The sequence below is a fragment of the Callithrix jacchus genome, chromosome 3, assembly GCF_049354715.1.
Source record: "Callithrix jacchus isolate 240 chromosome 3, calJac240_pri, whole genome shotgun sequence".
Taxonomy (NCBI): Eukaryota; Metazoa; Chordata; class Mammalia; order Primates; family Cebidae; genus Callithrix; species Callithrix jacchus.
Genome location: NC_133504.1, coordinates 121,198,969 through 121,205,986, shown reverse-complemented (window position 1 = coordinate 121,205,986; position 7,018 = coordinate 121,198,969). Strand labels below are relative to the sequence as shown.

Below are 7,018 nucleotides of genomic sequence, written 5' to 3'. Positions count from 1 at the left end.
CCTGGGTTCAAGCGGTTCTCTTGCCTCAGTCTCCCAAGTACTGGAATTACAGGTGCACACCACCACACCTGGTTTGTTTTTTTGTTTTTGTATTTTTAGTAGAGACGGGGTTTTGCCACTTTGGTCAGGCTGGTCTCAAACTACTGACCTCAGGTGATCTGCCCACTTTGGCCTCCCAAAGTACTGGAACTACAGGCGCAAGCCACTGCGCCCGGCCTAGAAGGGCCTTGTTTAATTTCCAAATATTTCAGAGATTTTATAGATACATTTTTTCTCATTTAATTTTATTATGTTATCATCAGAAGAGATACTCCTTTTAAATTTATTTAGACTTATTTCATAACCTACCCTACGGTCTCCCTTGATGAATATTCCATGTGTACTTGGAAAGAATATGTATTCTGCCACTGTTAGTTGAAGTGCTTTATACCAACTGGGTTATGTTGGTAGATAGTGTTGTTTTTTTTTTTTTTTTTTTTTTTGACCCAGCATGACCGCTGATTTATTACAAGTCCCCAGGAGGCCTCATTTTTTCTTTTCCACGTCCTGCTCTGCAGCTTCCTTGACTCTTTTTGCCCGTATGCCGAAGAGCCCGGCATTGGCACGGGCCATGCGGAGACTAGCGAAGGCTTTGAAATTCTTCTCCTCCTCAGTGATGACTCGTGCTTTCTCCTTCTTATAGACATTCCGGATGCGCATGACCGGTCCCGTCAGCTGGGTGGCAAGCTTCAGTTCCTCAGCAGAACTGTCGCCCTTCTGCGGGGCCGAAGGCTTCCTGGGGAACAGGATGAGCTTGGAGCGGTACTCCTTCAGCCGCTGCACGTTGGCCTGCAGGGACTCGGTGGACTTATTCCGCCTCCTCGGATCCACAGAAATGCCAATGGTCCGGGCCACCTTCTTGTGAATGCCAGCCACCCTGAGCTCCTCCAGGCTGAAGCCGCGGCCGGCGCGCACCTTCGTGTGGTACTGAACCGTGGGGCAGCGCACGATGCGGATGGGCCCCGACGCGGGGCGCGGGGCGATGCGGCGCGCCTTGGCTTGCCGGGCCTTGCGTCTACGGATCTTCCGGGCCGGCTGGCTGAACCACGTGGCCACGCGCCGCTGCCAGTCCTTATGGAAGTGGGGCTTTAAGATCATGCCATTCCGGCTGGGCGCCATGGCTGACTACGGCCCTGTGGCTCCGGCGCAGGACAACAGCCGAGCCGAAAGGAAGCGACGCCGCAACGCACCCTGGGATGATAGCCGGTCCGGTAGATAGTGTTTTTTTCAAATCGATATCTCTACTGATTATCTACTTATTTTATACATTATTAAAATCTCTAACTATAATTGTAGATTTGTCTATTTCAGTTCTGTCAGTTTTTCATGTATTTTGAATATCTGTTATTAAATGCACACGTTTAGAATAGTACATATTCATTGTGTGTGTATACACCCATGTATCTTTATGAAGCGACCCTTTTCTCATTATAAAATGTCCCTCTACCTTTGATGACAGTTATGTCCTAAATTTCACTTTCATATAGCTATATAGCTTTCTTTCTTTCTTTTTTTTTTGTTTTGTTTTTGTTTTTGTTTTTTGAGATGGAGTCTCACTCTGTCACCCAGACTGGAAGTGCAGTGGCATGATCTTGGCTCACTGCAACCTTCGCCTCCCAGGTTCAAGCGATTCTCATGCCTCAGGCTCTTGAGTAGCTGGGACTAAAGGCACACGCCACCATGCCCGGCTAATTTTTTTTTTTTTTGAGACGGAGTTTCGCTCTTGTTACCCAGGCTGGAGCGCAATGGCACGATCTCCGCTCACTGCATGCAACCTCTGCCTCCTGGGTTCAGGCAATTCTCCTGCCTCAGCTTCCTGAGTAGCTGGGATTACAGGCACGCGCCACCATGCCCAGCTGATTTTTTGTATTTTTAATAGAGACAGGGTTTCACCATGTTGACCAGGATGGTCTCGATCTCTTGGCCTCATTATCCACCCGCCTCGGTCTCCCAAAGTGCTGGGATTACAGGCGTGAGCCACCGTGCCCGGCCAGCTTTCTCTTAATATTTGTGTGGTATATTTTGTTTCATTTATTTCAAAACTCTGTCTTTACATTTATTTTCTTCTTTTCTCTTTCTCTCTCTCTCTTTCTTTCTTTCTCTCTTTCCAGTGCTGCAATCACAGCTCACTTCAGCCTCAACTTCCTGGGTTCAAGTGATCTTCCCACCTCAGCCTCACAGGACTACAGGCACATGCCACCATGCCTGGCTAGTTTTTTGGTTTTTGTATTTGCAGAGACAGGGTCTCACTATGTTGCTCAGGGTGGTTCAAACTCCTGGGCTTAAGTGTTCCCTTCCTCTTCGTCTTCCCGAAGTGCTAAGATTACAGGTATGAGCCACTGCACCCAGCCTCTGATTTTGTATTTAGAGTGTGTTTCTCTTAGAAGACATGTGGGTCTTGTTTTTTTTCTTTTTTCTTTTTTTTCCATCTGACAATCTCTGCTTTTAATCGATGTGTTTAATCCATTTATATTTAATTCAATTGTTGAATCTATAGCAACCATTTTGCTTTTTGTCTCATCTCTTCTTTGTTCACTTTTTTCTGTTTTCTATTTTCTTTTGGATTTTAAAAAACAGTATTTTATTTAATCTCCCCTATTGGTTTGTACTTTTTTTTTTTTTAATCGTCTTGCTCTGTTAACCAGGCTGGGGTGCAGTGATGATCTAGGCTCACTACAACCTCCGCCTCTCAGGCTGCAGAAGCAATCCTCCCACCTCACCTTCTGAGTAGTTGGGACTACAGGCATGTACCACCATGCCTGGCTAGTTTTTGTATTTTTTCTAGAAATAAGGTTTTGCCATGTTGCCCAGACTGTTCTCAAACTCCTAGACTCAAGCAAATCTGCCCACCTCAGCCTCCAAAACTGTTGTGATTACAGGCATGAGCCACTGTGCCCGGCCAGTTTATACATCTTTATTTTATTTTTATGGTGATTGGTTTAGGGTTTACAACAGGCATCTTTATCTTATCGCAGTTTACTTTCAAATAAAATTGTACTGCTGCATTTATCATGTTAGACCTTTATAACAATCTGCATTCATTTCCCCACTCTGCCTTGTCATACCTTTTATTTATACATGTTATTGAACTCAACTCCAAATTATTTTTTAATGCTTATATGCTCACAATATGTTAATTCCTGAACATATTCACAATGTAATTCTCTTAAAGTTCTTGGCTGCTCGTTTCATGGTTTATGTCATTTCTGGGTCCGTTTCTATTGATTGGCTTTCTTCTAGTTAAGAATCACATTTCCAGGTTTTCTTTCATGCCTAGTAATGTTTTTATTGGATTTTGACATTTTGAATGTTTTTCCTTTTTTTTTTTTGAGATGTAGGAGTCTCACTGTGTTGCCTAGGCTAAAGTGTGGTGGCACGATCTTCTTGGCTCACTGCTACCTTCAGGTGATTATCCTGCCTCAGTCTCCCAAGTAGCTAAGATTATAGGCATGAACCACCACACCCAGCTAATTTTTGTATTTTTAGTAGATACAGGGTTTCACCATGTTGCCCAGGCTGGTCTTGAACTCCTGACCTTAAGTGATCCGCCCGCCTCAGCCTCCTAAAGTGCTGGGATTACAGGCATCAGCCACCATGCTTGGCCTTTTTTGTTGTTTTTCTTTAAAAATGTCTCACTTTATTTATTTATTTATTTATTTATTTTTAAACAGAGTCTCTGTCAATTAGGCTGGAGTGCAGTAGCACCATCTTTGACTTACTGCAACCTCCGCCTCCCAGGTTCAAGCAATTCCCTGCCTCAGCCTCCCAAGTAGCTGGGATTACAGGCGCCCACCACCACAGACAGCTAATTTTTATATTTTAGTAGAGACGGGGCTTCAGCATCTTGGCCAGGCTGGTCTTGAACTCCTGACCTCAAATGATCTGCCTAGCTTGGCCTCCCAAAGTGCTGACATTACAGGTGTAAGCCACTGCACCTGGCCTTGTACTTGATCTTTGATTCTTGCAGGCATCTTGCAGGCAGTTAACTTGGTTGGGAATCAGCTTGGTTTTTTTTTTTTTTTGAGATAGTGTCTAGCTCTCTCACCTAGGCCAGGGTGCAGTGTTGTGGTAATAGCTCACTCCAGCTTCAAACTCCTGGTCTCTAGCAATCTCCCAAGTAGCTAAGACCATAGGCATATGCCACCATACCTGGCTAATTTTTAAATTGTTTTATAGAGATGAGAGTCTCACCATGTTGCTCAGGCTGGTCTTGAACTTCTGGGCTCAAGGGATCATCCCGCCTCAGCCTCCCAAAGTGTTGGGATTATAGGCATGACCCACCGGGTCCAGCCTAGCTTAGTCTTTTTGAGGCTTGCTTTTACCTTTGTTTGGGAGGGCCTAAAGTACACTTTATGATCACTCTGGCCTTACTCCTGCGGGGGCCTTTTCTGGGCCTTACTGAGTGTCTCTCGACCTTCTGCAAGCTCCAGTTATTATTCAGTTTGCAGTTCCCTGGTAGTTTTTCTTTTCCTGATAATTGTTTTATGTGCCCAACCTATGGAGTCTCACTTCACACATATACGGTCAGTATTTGGCTAAAGACTCAAGAGAACTCCTATGAACACTTACACAGTCCTTTTTCTGGATACTCTTTTTTTGTGTGTGAGATGGATATTAACCTTCTGAATTTATTCATTAAATGCAAAGAAAGAATTAGGAATACGATATACACAGCCATTGTGTATTAGATACTTAATATATGTCCAGTAGTCCCCCTATCCACCAGAGATACATTCAAGACCCCCATGGATATCCAAAACCATGGATAGTACTAAACATATATATACTATTTTATTCCTATACCTACATATGTATAATAAAGTTTCAGTTATACATTAGGCATAGAAAGATTACCAACAATAATTAATAACAGAATAGAATTATAATAATATGTCAACATCACTACTCTTATGCTTTGGAACCAAGATTAAGTAAAATAATGGTAATTTGAACACAAGCGCTTTAATACATTGGCAGTCAATCTGATCACTGACATGGCTAGTGACTAACAGGTGGGTAGCATCCGCATCCTCAATACACTGGACAGAGGGCTGATGTACATCCTAGACAGGATAGAGATGGATGGCAAAGCTTTCATCACAGTGCTCAGAACAGTGAGCAATTTAAAACATAGGGATTATTTATTTCTGTTCTTTTCCATTTAATATTTCTAGACCACTGCTGACCATAGGTAACTGAAACCACAAAAAAGGAAAACCGTGGTTAAGAGGGCACTACTGTGTGTCATTGGACTAGGAGCTAAGCACAGACTCAAGGAATGACTTACAAAAACAAAAACAAAAACCTTTCCTTATGGAGAAGATGACATGTGCACAATAAAAACTTATGTAGACAGCAGGAACTCTGTCTCAGTTGATGAGGGAAAGTATTGGAAAGAAGGTGAATTTGGGTCCAGGTCTTGAATGCTGGTGCTCCCTAGTGCTGCAATAACAAATTACTACAAACTGGGTGGCTTAAAACAACAGTAGTTTGTTTCTCTCACAGTTTTGGAAGCCACAAGTATCAAACAGAGCCACACTCCCTCCGATGTCTTCAGAGGAGAATCCTTTCTTCCCTCTTCCAGATTTTGGTGGCTGCTGGCATTCCTTGGCTTGTGACAGCCTAACTCCAGTCCCTGTCTCTGTCTTCCTACCACCTTCTTCCCTGTGTCTCTCTGTGTCAGGGCACTCTTACTGGGCTCAAGGCCCACCCTAATCTGGTGTGATCCCATTTCGAGCCTTATCGTAAATTACATCTGCAAAGATCCTGTTTCCAAACAAGGTCATACTTGAGGTTCCATGAAAGGAGACTATGACACGAATTTTTGGATGACATTTTCAACCCACCACAAAAAGAACAGCAATGACAAAAACGAAAACTCAAGGGACCAGGATTCCCAAAAACCACCATGCAGCCAAAGTCTCAAAGCTTTCTGAAGTCATTCCAGAACAACACAAAAGAAAAGAGGCTGGGCATGGTGGTTCACGCCTATAATCCCAGCACTTTGGGAGGCCAAGGCAGGTGGATCACCTGAGGTCAAGAGTTCGAGACCAGCCTGACCAACATGGAGAAATCCTGTCTCTACTAAAAATACAAAATTAGCCGGGCATGGGGGCGCATGCCTGTAATCCCAGCTACTCAGGAGGCTGAGGCAGGAGAATCATTTGAACCTGGGAGGTGGAGGTCACAGTGAGCCAAGATCATGCCATTGCACTCCAGCCTGGGTAATGAGTGAAACTCCATCTCAAAAAAAAGAAGAAGAAAGAAAAAAGAAAAGAAAGGAAAAGAAAAGAGAAGACTGCAATATCCCTTCTGGACTGAATTTAATAAAACAGAACAATTTAAGACACACGGGAACGATCCAAGATGGCTGATCACTAACATCTTGGGATTGCAGCTCTCAGTGAAAGCACAGAGAACTAGAGGTTGCCACACTTTCCTGACAAATTCTGGTCGCTCACGGAGCAGAAGATCCCCAGTGGAGGACCCACACGGATCCCCAGCACAACTCCTGAGGCCGGTGCAGCAGCTGTGACGGTACCTAGGCGCGGCAGCTCTCCGCGCAGAGTAAAAGAGACTGGTTCCCCTTCTGACCAAGGTTTGGAGCCCCGGGAAGGCAGAGTCGCCTATTACGGAAACAAGAAGGAAGCCAGACAGGAGAATCCTGGGCAGAAAAGCACCATCAGTCTTAACGCTGCTGTTCTGGCCCTGGGAACTAACAACTTGGACGTCCAATCAAGAGACCTAATCTGAAAGTTGGTAATTTCAAAGACGACAGGTGGATAAATTTACAATGATGGGAAGAAACCAGCGTAAAAATGCTGAGAATACTCAAAATCAGAACGCCTCTCCCTCTAAAGATGATCACAGTTCCACATCAACAATGGAACAAGGCTTGACGAAGAATGAGCGCATCCCAATGACAGAATCACGCTTCAGGGCATGGATAATAAGAAACTGCTGTGAGTTAAAAGAACAT

At 44.2% G+C, this 7,018-nt stretch overlaps 1 pseudogene across 1 annotated transcript; it reads right to left on the bottom strand.

The window, feature by feature from the left end:
• Positions 1-489: 489 nt before the first annotated feature.
• Positions 490-1,209, bottom strand: LOC100395054 (large ribosomal subunit protein eL13 pseudogene; annotated as a pseudogene). The gene has a single exon (XR_013533068.1). The product of XR_013533068.1 is annotated as a large ribosomal subunit protein eL13 pseudogene (transcript).
• Positions 1,210-7,018: the final 5,809 nt, after the last annotated feature.